Genomic DNA, 14,805 nt, shown 5'->3' with positions numbered 1-14,805 from the left:
GGGTTACATAAAACGAATCGGCAGGGGGCAGTTGAATCACACCGTATGGGTCTCTGAATGTGTCTCTCCAGTATGCTTGCCTTGTTACTTTAACACAAGCCGGTTCTAGTACGTCTTTGAAAACTTTCAAGTCAGCATCTATAGCTCCAGGCTCCCTCAAAAATCAACCTCGATCCAATTTGTTTGTGTCACAAGCTGTGTGAAAATTACTGGTTCGTTTTGATAACAACTCACTACTCAAGAGTATAAGTGGATTTACTTGTGAATACGGCATATTTTTTGGCAACCTAAGATTCTTAACATTTTCAAGCAGACGAAGACAACCCACACATGCTTTCCAGCTCGACACCAACTGCATATCTGTCCATAGAGGTTCTACTTAGAAACAGACAAAATACGCCTTTACTTGCGAGCCAAAAAGCCAGATTCACGGTAAACATTCTGCACTTTCACATCGTGCCTCTTGCAGTGTACCATTTATTTTGCGTGAAATTATTATTAATAATTATAATAAATATAAATAAAATTTAAAACTGTCAGAATAAATTAATGGTGCGTATTATTCACTTCAGTTTGATATGTGCATTTACTTCTGGGACAACGTATTTCCGTGATAAGCGCTCATGAAATAATTGGCTATATTCATTCAATAGTTATTGAGGTGTAACTGTTCACATACAACTGATAATATATACCGAGGCAATTTCTCATCTAGAATATTCGGCATGAACACAATCATTCTGACGGACGTCACAATTAAAAGATGCAATAAGATGCAAAATGATTCTGTGCAAATCATCACACATCGACACATCAGAGGTGATGGATCAGTGAGATCAATAAATGTTATTGTAATTTTATCTTCCCACAAAACACAGAATTAAACGTGTATCGGATTTACATAGATACGTGTTAATGTAATTAGTGTGCATGGTATCGAAGTAATTAGGCAGTTCAACTAAAAGGTGTGAGATTCACCATACGTTGCGCACAGTGTTCTTTCCAAAAGAGTCATCTCGGAATTTCCCTTAATCGCTTTAGAAGAACTATGAAAATCGTGAATCTAGATAGTGTGATAGGATTTGAGGGCTGCTCCTCTCGAATGTGACGCAAAAACTCATGAGATAGGCTTATGAAAATACAGGTTTCACATATCTTCTTCTTCTTCTTCTTCTTCTTCTTGCGTTACGACCTCTGTAGGACCACGGGTAGCCCCTTCGTGGACTGCATTTTCCTCTTCTTCTCCCAGAACCTCTTCATTCTTTCTCTTCTCCTCTCCCGCTCTTCTTCCGAGATCTTCAGTTTCCGTTTCTCCTGGCGGTGACATTCTAATCTTTTCCTGTATTTTCTGTCATTGATCTCCGGCATATTTGTCGGTGTATATTTGTTCCTCCAATTTTCCTTTCCTTTGACCTTGATACCCAATTCCACCAGTCCTACCGAAGCTTAACAATCCACTTGGTTCCTGTCTTTCCCCTTGTCCTCCCTGTTGTTTCCCACACTCTCTTCATCATTCTGTCCATACTCATCCTAACTACATCCCCAGCAAACCTTGTCCTTTTCAGTCTGATTTTCCTCGATAATGTTCTCATGTTCCGTTACAATTCTTCTCTAAGTCTTCGCATCCACCTCTTTTGGGACCTAGTATTTTTCTCAGTATTTTTCTCTCTTCTTTCTCTAGTTGTTCTGCCCCATTTCTTCCTAGTGTCATCGTCTCAGCAGCATATAATACTGCATTCCTCACTGTTGCCTTGTAGTGGCTTATATTTGCCTCTGTGGCTATATTCTTTTTATTGTAAATCTCTCTCATCATGCAGAAGGCTGACCTCAGCTTCTTTATCCTCTCTGTTATTCCCTCCTTGCTCCTGTTTCTTCCTGTTATAAATTCTCCCAGGTTTTTAAATTTGTCCACCATTTGCACAGTGCCTTCCTGTGTTTCCCAGTTTGCAGTGGTGTTTAATGTCTTTGTCATGTTATAGGCGATCCTCAGTCCCACCTTTCTGGCTACCTCACTTAAGTTGTCGAGTTGTGTCTTTGCGTCTTCTTCAGTCTCACTTACTATTGGTATGTCATCTGCAAAGGCTAGGCAGTCCACTTGAGCCCTGTTGTCTTTTTGTCCCCCACATGGGTCTTTGGTATTCCCATTTCCTCGTTTATTGCTCTCCACTGCCTGATCACTTCGTCCAGTGCTATGTTGAACAACAATGGTGACAATCCATCTCCCTGTTTAACACCAGTCGTGATCTCAAATTCTTATGACAGTGCTCCTCTGAAGCTCACCCTTGCTTTTGTGTCTGTCAGAATTTCTTTTATGAGTTCTTGTGTAGTTCCATCAAGTCGTCTGTTCTTCAGGATCCTAACAAGAGTCTGTCTGTCGATGGAGTCATATGCCTTTGTCCACGAAGGTTATTACTGTCTTTTTGTTTTTTAAGGCCCTATGTTCTATCAGTTACTTCAGAATAAATATCAGTTCTACACAACCTCTTCCCTTCCTGAATCCCGCTTGGTAGTCGCCAACTGTACTTTCTACCTGCTCTTCTACTCTCTTGAGCAATAGTTTTGACAGCACCTTGTATCCGACCTGTAGTAGCGATATTCCTCTGTAGTTGTTCGCATCTCTCTTGTCCCCCTTCTTGTGTGTTGGTACTACAATTGCATTCTTCCATCCTTCTGGCAACTTCTTTGTTCTCCAGATCTGTTGAATTATGTTGGTCATGTTGTCTATTGCTTTGTTGCCTCCCCACTTTATCATCTCGGCTGCTATTCCATCTTCTTCAGTTGCCTTATTATTCTTCAGATCGCTAATGGCATGTGCGACTTCGTCCCTGGTTGGAGGGCGTGGCTGTCTCTCTTCTGTGTCAATCCCCAGATCCAGCTCTTCTTTAGGTGGTTCACAGTTCAGCAGGTCGTGAAAGTGCTCTGCAAAAATCCGACAGTTCTCCTTCACACTGACAGCCAGCTCCCCTTTCTTATCTCTTATAAACAGTTCTCTACCCTTGTATCCAATCAGGCTCTTTTTGAATTTCCCGAAAAAGTGTCTGCTTTTTCCTGAAGTTGGTCTCAATCTCGTCCATTTCCTGCTTCATCTTCTGTCTTCTGGTCCATTTTATTGTTCGGGCTGCTTCCTTTCTTGCTCCTAAGAAAACTTCCCATTTTTCTGGGTCCTTCTTGTTGCTCCAGTCTCTCCAGGCTTTCCTGCGAGTCTCTACCGCTTCCTCACATTCCTTGTCCCACCATCAGTGCTTCCGTTTCTTTTCTTCCTTTCCCCATAGTTCAGCCTGTTTCGCCATATTTCGCTTCATGTCGTCCCATTCATTGAATGATTCAATTCCTTCCTCATATCTGGATCGATTGTGTCTTAATTTGTCTCTGTCTACCTTTATGTTCTATGTTCTTCTCTTCGTCTGTGGCAGTCTGTCCATGTTTGGAATCCAAAGGCACTAAACTTCTGTAAGATAGTGATCCGATTCTATTCGTGTGTTCTTCCTGACCTTTGTGTTCATGATCTCTTTAGCATTTGTTCGGCTGATTGCTATGTGGTCAATTTGAAATTCCCCAAGGCGGATGCATGGGGTTGCCCATGTCTTTTTCTTACACGGTTTGGCCCTGAAGTATGTTGTCATCAATCTCATTTTGTGTTCTCGACACAGTTCAATTAGCCTTTCTCCATTTTTGTTTGTCCGCTGGTGTGCAGGGCACTCGCCCACTACTCCTTTATGTTGCTTCTCTCTTCCAATCCGTGCATTATAATCTCCTACTAGTACCTTTACATGTCTTTATGGTATGTTTTTCAGTGTATCATCTAGCTCTTCCCAGAAACTATCAGCAACTTTCTTGTCTTTCCTGTTCTTGTCATTTGTAGTTGCACGTCCATTTATTATTGTATACTTTTTGTTCCCTGCTTGAAAAGTCAGTGTTGATATCCTTTCTGACCTGCTCTTCATTTCAGTTATGCCATCCTCGTATCTCTTGTCTACTATGAACCCTGTACCAAAGCATCTAGGTGCATGTCTTTCCTTTCCCACTTTAACTCCTGGTTTCCCCTTCAGTATTATGAAGCCTTCTGACTCCACTGTGTCTTCGTCAGTGTATCCTGTTTATTGCATCGCTAATATTCCAATGCTTCTCTCTTTCATCTCATCTATTACCTGTTTAAGTTTACCAGTCTTAATCATTGTTTGTACATTTATGGTTCCAATTCTGAAAGTCTTTTTAGTTTTAATCTTATTTGAGGTTCTTGGGAGCTCCGACTCTTCCCTTATGCACTTTGTGGCAGTCCCCCAGAATCCGAATGCCTGCTTGCGCCGACCTTGGTCAACGGGGGATTGTCCCCCTGGGGTAATGTCGATTCCATAGTGCGATCCATTCCATGAGCTAAAACTTTTTCAATGGGACGGCTCATGTCCGTCCAGTTATACGACTGAAGTTGTTAGCCCCAGAAGATGTGTTCAGGCCACCCCCTGACATGAGGACACAGACGCCTTTGGTAGCCGCCCCTAATGTGGAGTACCGCTGCTTCCTGATATGTTTCAGTGGCTCTTCCGCTCTCTCTGCCATTGGGAAGCGACGTTCCTCTTCCGCCTTCGAGACCGTTGGCTGGGCTTCACCTGTAACCCTAGATAGGGGCCCTAACTGGGTGTCACCATCCGGAGCCAGATGGACCCAGGTTTTTTTAACGAGGTTGTTGCTCCTCCCCCTCCTCCTTCCCCATGACTTGCGAGATGGAGCCCCGGGCTTGGGACCGGCAATGTCGGAGTTAGGTTTCACATGTGCCAACTATCATGACAGTTTCTGTAATTTGTCCCGATACTTTCACTGCTAACAATCAATATCGTCTAGATACATCCTTAAAAATAATTTTAGAAATAATACTTAATAACCAAAGGATAATATTAGAGTACTGAAATATGGCGATATTTTAACAGTAAAAGTACCTAACAGCCTCTGCGTCGCTGTTTTACAGCAAGATAAGCAACTTCATATGAAAGCTGAAATTTCTTCACAGCACTATACTCATTTTTAATAAATATAGAAGTTATTTTATGAACCGTTACATTGGAAGGTTAAGCTACTAGATATTTCGTGCACGAAATGTCGGTGCGGTGCTAAAAATAAGAAGCAGTGTATCTCTTAGTGGATAAAACTCATTCTTCCTAGTCAGATTATTCTGTCCATAGGAGGGTTGTGAGTAGATTTCCGCTAAGGTTATTCGCTGAAATATAGTGTACACGAAATCGAGATGAGCTATACTGAAGATGAAAATGATTTCATGGCACTTATGTCTGCGACGTACTCTATACACTGTTAGCCTATAAAACAGTGACAGCGATAAGGTTAGCAAATAATGATATTTCGCTTACTACTTATATACAGTATAGTAGGAAGAATGCATTACTTTTTTACGTTGCTTCCAATTATTGAACTGGACCTATGCTTACAGCACCACGCAGTGCACGCCATTACTACAAGCCCTCTATTTTGGTCGTGCTCTTATCATTCAAATGTATGCTCTATGTCTGTGAGAACGGACCTCCGGCACAGTTTCGGTCTGGAGCGATATTTATAGCCAGCGCTCGTGACTGTTGTCACCAGCGCTCGTAAGGCAACTCGGGTCTTTCGTTTTCTGCTTCTGTTCTATACCTCTCTCTCCTCCCGGTGTTTCTTCCTGGTCTCTTTTTATAGTCTGTTTTTCAGTTTATTCCATTTGGTATTATACCTACAATTGCACCATTGTAGCAGTGCATGATAGAATCACGTGAGATTAATTATAATGTTGTCTTCTCTTGCACATATGGGTGTCGGATTAGCAGATATGACGAATTATTTGAGAGTGCCTGAAATTTAGTTTAAAAACATAGGGACTATACGCTATTAAATCGTAAGATACATTCATTATTATACACTCCTGGAAATGGAAAAAAGAACACATTGACACCGGTGTGTCAGACCCACCATACTTGCTCCGGACACTGCGAGAGGGCTGTACAAGCAATGATCACACGCACGGCACAGCGAACACACCAGGAACCACGGTGTTGGCCGTCGAATGGCGCTAGCTGCGCAGCATTTGTGCACCGCCGCCGTCAGTGTCAGCCAGTTTGCCGTGGCATACGGAGCTCCATCGCAGTCTTTAACACTGGTAGCATGCCGCGACAGCGTGGACGTGAACCGTATGTGCAGTTGACGGACTTAGAGCGAGGGCGTATAGTGGGCATGCGGGAGGCCGGGTGGACGTACCGCCGAACTGCTCAACACGTGGGGCGTGAGGTCTCCACAGTACATCGATGTTGTCGCCAGTGGTCGGCGGAAGGTGCACGTGTCCGTCGACCTGGGACCGGACCGCAGAGACGCACGGATGCACGCCAAGACCGTAGGATCCTACGCAGTGCCGTAGGGGACCGCACCGCCACTTCCCAGCAAATTAGGGACACTGTTGCTCCTGGGGTATCGGCGAGGACCATTCGCAACCGTCTCCATGAAGCTGGGCTACGGTCCCGCACACCGTTAGGCCGTCTTCCGCTCACACCCCAACATCGTGCAGCCCGCCTCCAGTGGTGTCGCGACAGGCGTGAATGGAGGGACGAATGGAGACGTGTCGTCTTCAGCGATGAGAGTCGCTTCTGCCTTGGTGCCAATGGTGGTCGTATGCGTGTTTGGCGCCGTGCAGGTGAGCGCCACAATCAGGACTGCATACGACCGAGGCACACAGGGCCAACACCCGGCATCATGGTGTGGGGAGCGATCTCCTACACTGGCCGTACACCTCTGGTGATCGTCGAGGGGACACTGAATAGTGCACGGTACATCCAAACCGTCATCGAACCCATCGTTCTACCATTCCTAGACCAGCAAGGGAACTTGCTGTTCCAACAGGACAATGCACGTCCACATGTATCCCGTGCCACCCAACGTACTCTAGAAGGTGTAAGTCAACTACCCTGGCCAGCAAGATCTCCGGATCTGTCCCCCATTGAGCATGTTTGGGACTGGATGAAGCGTCGTCTCACGCGGTCTGCACGTCCAGCACGAACGCTGGTCCAACTGAGGCGCCAGGTGGAAATGGCATGGCAAGCCGTTCCACAGGACTACATCCAGCATCTCTACGATCGTCTCCATGGGAGAATAGCAGCCTGGATTGCTGCGAAAGGTGGATATGCACTGTACTAGTGCCGAAATTGTGCATGCTCTGTTGCCTGTGTCTATGTGCCTGTGGTTCTGTCAGTGTGATCATGTGATGTATCTGACCTCAGGAATGTGTCAATAAAGTTTCTCCTTCCTGGGACAATGAATTCACGGTGTTCTTATTTCAATTTCCAGGAGTGTAGAAAACTTAGTTTCTGAATGTGTGTATATATATATATAACTCACTGTGAAACATGTGTCGAATTTTTAGTTGTCGCAGTAATCATACACGACGCCAGCATGCAACCGTTTTACAAGCACAAATCTTAACGCCCTCTCCTCGTGTGTCCTCTCCTTCATCATTTTAATCACTTCTTTTCTGCATAGTTTTGATTATTTCTTCATCTTTTGTAAGTTGGTCTATCTCACAGTCTTCCTCATTCACCCACTTAGTACACTACTGCCAATTAAAATTGCTACACCACGAAGATGACGTGCTACAGACGCGAAATTTAACCGACAGGACGAAGATGCTGTGATATGCAAACGATTAGATTTTCAGAGCATTCATACAAGTTTGGCGCTGGTGGCGACACCTACAACGTGCTGACATGAGGAATGTTGCCACCCGACTTCTCATATACAAACAGCAGTTGACCGGCGTTGCCTGGTGAAACGTTTTTGTGATGCCACATGTAAGGAGGAGAAATGCATACAATCCCGTTTCCGACTTTGATAAAGGCCCGATTGTAGCCTATCGCGATTGCGGTTTATCGTATCGCGACATTGGTGCTCGCTTTGGTCGAGATCCAATGACTGTTAGCAGAATATGGAATCGATGGGTTCATCATGCTGGATCCCAACAGCCTCGTATCACTACCAGTCGAGATGACAGGCATCTCATCCGCATGGATCGTGCAGCCACGTCTCGATCCCTGATTCAACAGATGGGGACGTTTGCAAGACTACAACCATCTGCACGCACAGTTCGACGACGTTTCCAGCAGCATGGACTATCAGCTCAGATACCATGGCTGCGGTTACCCTTGACGCTGCATCACAGATAGGAGCGCCTGCGATGGTGTACTCAACGACGAACTGGGTGCACGAATGGCAAAACGTCATTTTTTCGGATGAATCCAGGTTCTCTTTACAAAAAAAATGGTTCAAATGGCTGTGAGCACTATGGGACTTACCTGATGAGGTCATCAGTCCCCTAGAATTTTGAACTACTTAAACATAACTAACCTAAGGACATCACACACATCCATGCCCGAGGCAGGATTCGAACCTGCGACCGTAGCACTCGCGCGGTTCCAGACTGCAGCGCCTAGAACCACTGAGCCACACCGGCCGACTTCTGTTTACAGCATCCTGATGTTCGCATCCGTGTTTGGCGACATTGGAAGCTTGTATTCGTCATCGCCATACTGGCGTATCACCCGGCTTGATGGTATGGGGTACCACTGGTTACACGTCTTGGTACCTCCTGTTCGCATTGACGGCACTTTGAACAGTGGACGCTACATTTCAGACGTGTTACGACCCGTGGCTCTACCCTTCATTCGATCCCTGCGAAACCCTACATTTTGGCAGGATAATGCACGACCGCATGTTGCAGGTCCTGTTCGGGCCTTTCTGGATACAGAAAATATTCGACTGCTGCCCTGACCAGCACATTCCCCAGATTTCTCACCAATTGAAAACGTCTGCTCAATGGTGACAGAGCAACTGGCTCGTCACAATACGCCAGTCACTACCATAGATGAACTGTGGTATCGTGTTGAAGCTGCATGGGCAGATGTACCTGTACACGCCATCCAAGCTCTGTTTGACTCATTGCCCAGGCGTATCAAGGCCGTTATTACGGCCAAAGATGGTTGTTCCGGGTACTGATTTCTCAGGATCTATGCAATAAAATTGCGTGAAAATGTAATCACATGTCAGTTCTACTATAATATATTTGTCCAATAAATACCCGTTTATCATCTGCATTTGTTCTTGGTGTAGCAATTTTAATGGGCAGTAGAGTAACATATTCTTCATCTACTTCTCCTCCTCCTGGAATGTGTAGCGTTTTTTTAACACTGTAATTAACTAACAACATTGTTGAGCACGTCAATTCATTGTTGTACGTGTCATTCTTGGTTGTGGATGTGAGCCGCGTTACTGAGAGACTGGAATACTGAGGGAAGGGTCAGAGATTTTAATGTTTTAGCCATAATCATTTTGTGTGCAACCACACCACTATGGAAAAGAATAATTTTTAGGAAGTACATATTATTAAGCTAGAAAGTGATTTAGAGGGGGAAAGAGTGTGGAAAACTTTGTGGACAGAGATGTTATTTGTGACAGCAATAACTGGTTATAGAAAAACACAGTGTCTTGAGGAATTGAGCTTGGATGACAGATATTACCAAGTCATTCCAATGCCATTTCAACTCTGTGCCAGGGTTTTACAGCTGTAGACTGATGTAAACAGATGTTGTTGGTGGGTGGAAGATCTAAAGAGCGTGCTGGGCAGATCAGGACAGCATGGACAACATGCGGTCTAGCGTTATCTTGTTGAAACATTACGTCACAAAAACCTCTAAGATAAGTCACAGTCACAAGACTTAATAAGTCAGAGACGTAGTGGCTGCTGTCCAGACTACAGGCTATGCGAATCAGTGGTGTTTCGATGTCTTCGGCACTGCCACACACACGGATACGTACGTCGTGATACAGTACGCTTAGTGGGGACACGTTGCAAAGGACTACGTGGTGCCACTCTTGTGTCCAATTCTTTGTCGTTGGAGGCACCAGAGTATGTACGCCTAGTTGCTCAATAATGGTCACCGTGCTGACAGCCCATGGTGTTCCAAACGTCGTCGCACTATCCGTATGGATACTTGGCTCGCTCGAACGAGGCTGCTCCCTGAATCACGATTCGTCGCATGGCTCTTACACTACGCCGCCGATCGGACCATAGAACGTATCTGTCCTCTAGAGGGCTGCTGGTGTGGGGCCGTTGAGCTCCTTCATGGAGTTATGGCCCTTCTACACCCATCGATTCCCTATGCCCAGGACAGTCGTTGTAACCAAACAAATGCGAGCAGCACCACAGACCGAGTCAGGAAGAACGGTGTTCTTAACAGTTTCCGAGAAAACTAATGAAATCAGACAAATGCAGGTGATAGTAAATGAAACATTGTGATCCAACATTTTTTTTAATCGTGTGGATTTGTGCACAAAAGATGTTCCAGAAGTCCACCGTCAGCTGCAATGCTTTTTGCAGCTCTTGTAGACAGCTGCTATGTTGCTGATCTGAGCTCATTCGTGTGGTCTTTTACTTGAGCACACGCATCTAAAATACGAGCGAGAAGTTCCTTGTACTAAGGAATGTATCGAGAGTTGATTCCGTCGAAATGTCCGTAATTGGAGTAGCATTAGTCCAGCTGGTGGATAAGTCAGTTGCCGGGAAGATACCACTGGAAGCAGAGAGCTCGCTAAATCAACGTGTACCTATGCGCAGTGAAGACACACTACGTAGCCTAATGTTGCTTCGGTTGTATTCGCATGTCGATTCTGGTGAAGGACATGCGACTGACGCCCGTGATTTACAAACAGTTGCACGGTTAAGAAAAGGGCGTATGTTCATCTGAAGTTTTTTGTTCAAAATCACCAGTACTATCACTCCTCAAACCATGTACCTTTCCTCTTGACTCATCCTGTATAATATAGTGATTGACTGTGGTCTTGATAGACCACGCTCGTACCTCTGTCGAATTTCGAAAAGTGGTGGTAGGTGTTTCTCCTTTTTTAGACTTCCGTATCTTAATCATTAAAAATGGAACGCTCAGAAGATCACTTTGTTCTACATCTATCTTTCTATATCTGTCCGACTGTTAAGACCCCTCCTTCGCAGGAACATTTGAGGTATCAAGCTGAAATTTACGTCACATATTAAGATCAAACATCCTCTATCGATGTGAAAAATTAAAGCTTCTAAGTTAATGCAATCAAAATCAACTACCATTTATTTCACATATTTCGATACTTGCAGACTCACACATCAACTCCTATAGCGTCATTCCCGTTGACATAGAATCATTGATTTTGACAAGTGAAGGAAAAAAATCCAAAAATTGTTATTTTGCAAATATATCGTGTAAGAAAATATTTGTTTTGCCATTTTTCCTATCCAGTCTGTCTGTTCAGACTCCTACTCACGAACTGGTAGAGGCATCATACTGAAATTTATACATCGAACACTAAGGTCTACGGTATCTTGGCGGTGTAAATAATATAAGCTTCTAAGTCAATGCAGTCAAAAGATACACCCACCCGTATCACATACTTTGATACCCTTAGGTACACTACCAAACCTGTAGATGAACTGTCTACATGCACGTCGCTCCTCGTGGTCTATTGGTGTGTTTCGCTTTACGCGTCGAGCGAGCAGGCTGTTCTTACTTCCGCCTGCATAGCAACGCCACGTGTGTCGCAAATTTTTGTGTACTCAGTCTTGTATGTGTACCGGCCGCTTTCACTTCATTCTTGCCTAGCAGATTTCGTTGTCGGTTTGTTCTCTGGCGGTGGCATTGTCTGCCTGCGCCATTATGTCTGTCGAATCTCCCAAGGACATTCCTAGTCGGGGTACCGTTTGTTTCAGCTTTGACAAGAATGGTGCGTCTTGTACAACCGGGCTCTCTAGAAATTCACGATTGATTGGCTGATACGATTCGAGTTATATCTGGTGCTGCTTATGTTGATTCTGATTTATATGCATCTATTGCGAAGTTTCAAGATCGCTTGTAAGTAGGCCGGCTTATCCGAACCGTAGAAATTTGTTCAGAAGAATATTCCTTCACACCTGAATGGTTGTGGTTACAGGATGCTTGTTACGTATGCAGGGCAGAAGGATTCTGCTTCATTTGTAATTCGTAATGAAAGAGTCCATCTCAGATTCAACTGTCCTCTCTGTTTTGCGGTTTTGAAGTCGTCCTCTGAAAAACTTCGTCCGTTGACATTAGCTGAATTAGTGCCTTCGCAATCTGCTGGCAGCAGTTCTCCAGCTTTAGAGGACGTTGGGGAGACATTGACCCCCACTCCACGCGACTTTCCGCCGGTACTGTCAAGTTCAGATGCTGCCCCTGTTGCCGTTAAGGCGTGGACTGATAACCACAGCAGTTGAGTCCCATAGTGCTCAGAGCCATTTCGTTAAGGCGTCGAAACTGGAAGCACAATTTAAACACCGGCTAACTCAGGATGGTGAAGATTTAGAAGTGTCCCCCCCACTCCCCCCGCCCCCCCCCCCCCCCCCAACCATTCATTCTCGCATCTCCGAGGAAGTGATGGTGGAAGGTACTTCGTAAGTGGTGACGCTTTGAATATTGGCATCAATTACGGTTCTTGTTTCGCCAGGAATGACGAGGCAGATTCCGTTTATGTTGAAATGAATGTTGCATCTGTGTCCTCTACTCCACCTCTAGGAAAGTCTGTTCGAGGTGGTTCCGACGATTTAACAGAAACATCGTCTGCTGTTCTGCCTTTCCAGTGTTCTAGCGAAAATCAATCCCTTCTTCAATCTGATACCATGGAGAACACGTTACTGCGGATTCCCTTGCGAGTAGTCTGACAGAATTCAAGGAGCGATGCCTGAACCCAAGCGTTTCTTCCTCTAGTTACTTCATAAGGTTAAGACCTTGGAAATTTATATGTTGAGCAAAGCCTATTTCTTGCTCAAATTTTTCCCTTTCCTGCGATGACGTCCAGTAAGCCACAACGATTATCGGGCAAATTTACCTGTTTTTCGGGTAGGCTATGAGGTTAAGTCGAGGCCCCGTCTGATGGGAAGTCTGAGCCTCCCTAACGTTCGGGCGAAGGATTCTGCTTTGTTTCTTCGACGCACTGTTTTAATGTGTCTTCGCGTCCCCCAGTCACTTACAGCTCTCCTTTTTGCCTCTCTCCGACCCGCGAGCAAATCCCCTCCAATAGATGTTGGTAGGATAAATAATAAATAAGGTCCTATCGCCAGAGACGGACTGGAAGGTTATTTGGTCCAATGTCAGCCTAGCCGGTGGTTCTATGAACCCTCTGCCAGGCACTTAAATGTGATTTGCAGAGTATCCATGTAGATGTAGATGTAGATGTGTTTATTTTGCCGATGGAAGTGGCGTTCTCAGGGTACCAAGTCTTTCACAACTTTCTTCCCATCAATGTTCGACTTTTTTGCATTGGCCTTAGCGAGATATACCGATGCGGTCATTGCCGTGAGACGGATACATTATGTCAAGGGTTGGTCGCCTGTGGACACAGACATTGCAAGTGACTCCGCCGACAATTGGCCTTTCTTTCCAGGGCGATGGGAGCGACAGCCTCCAGCGAGATTCTCCTGCGTCCCGAGTCAACCTATTTACCAGAACGAAGAACCATATGGTTATGTGGCTTGTCGTGCGTTACGTTCATTACGTGGTGGGGAGCGTGTATGACCTGGACTCTTGCGCCTATTCCCAGTATATGGTTACGGCCCATTGGATATGGGGAACGATGCCACGGTATCGTCAGCTTTTTCGAATATGCTGTACCTGGTATTTAATCGTCAAGGAATTGAATGAAGTGTAGAATCCATTCTCTGTTCGAATTTTTCATTCTTCTTATCTTCTTTTGGTAAACTTGACAAACAACAACAGAAGAAAATACAAGTGTTGAGTTAACAACTGGTCCTCTTGGTATTTTCTTCACGGTTCCTTTCCAGGTGCAATTTTTTTTTACTTTATGGCCTACATTGGACCACTTTACTCAATATTATGAATTATGTTTTTCTGGTTTATTCTCTGTTTGTTAATTTTTATTGATAATGTGATATGTTTGTCCTGAAGTATCCTGAGTGCGCCTGTCTTGCCTTTCATTCCACCATCGTAATCTGTAACTTCATCATCTCCTCCATGATCTCTGCGATCCATCTAATGCTGCTCTTACTTTTCCATAATTTCTTAATTTTTCTCGTATCTGTTGTCCTCGTGAAATGTCCTAGGAAAGAGATTCGTTTCTTTTTATTTTACTTGCCAATGGTTCCATTTCCTCAAAAACTGTTGCATTTGAAGCTAGACTACGTGTTTTTGATATTTTTTATTTATACATGTTCTGAAAATCCTTCTTTCTATTTTCAGTAACCTACCTATTGCTACAGTGTCGGTTGTTTTAAATGTAGTTTCTCTAGCATATGTTATTTGCGGCTATATGACTGTTTTGTGGTGTTTCAGTTTTGTGGCTATTGAGAGGCATTCTTCTTTACACGTTTTCTTGGTAACATGATGCGTTTTGATCGATTTGTTCATTCTACTCTGCCATGATGTTTTCTCATTCAAGTTGTGTGTTATTATTTGTCCCAAGTATTTAAATTTTTCAATAATTTTTATACCGCGTTCTCAATTCTAATTTTGTTTGCCAGTGGCGGTTGTGTTAGCATTACTTCAGGGAGTTATTTTCAGGCCAGTGCTCTGGGATATTTCCTATAATGATTGCATTCCTTGTTTGGTTTCTTGAGTGTAGTTGGCGAGAAGAGCGAGGTCATCAACAAATCATAAATAGTTTAACTTAATGTCATCTTTTAGTGTTCCAACATTAATGTCCTTTGGATTGTCCTTATACCATTGCCTCATTATGTATTCAAGGGCACAGTTAAAAAGAAGTGGCGAT

This window comes from Schistocerca gregaria, chromosome 4, assembly GCF_023897955.1.
Source record: "Schistocerca gregaria isolate iqSchGreg1 chromosome 4, iqSchGreg1.2, whole genome shotgun sequence".
NCBI lineage: Eukaryota > Metazoa > Arthropoda > Insecta > Orthoptera > Acrididae > Schistocerca > Schistocerca gregaria.
This window is presented reverse-complemented; position numbering follows the sequence as displayed.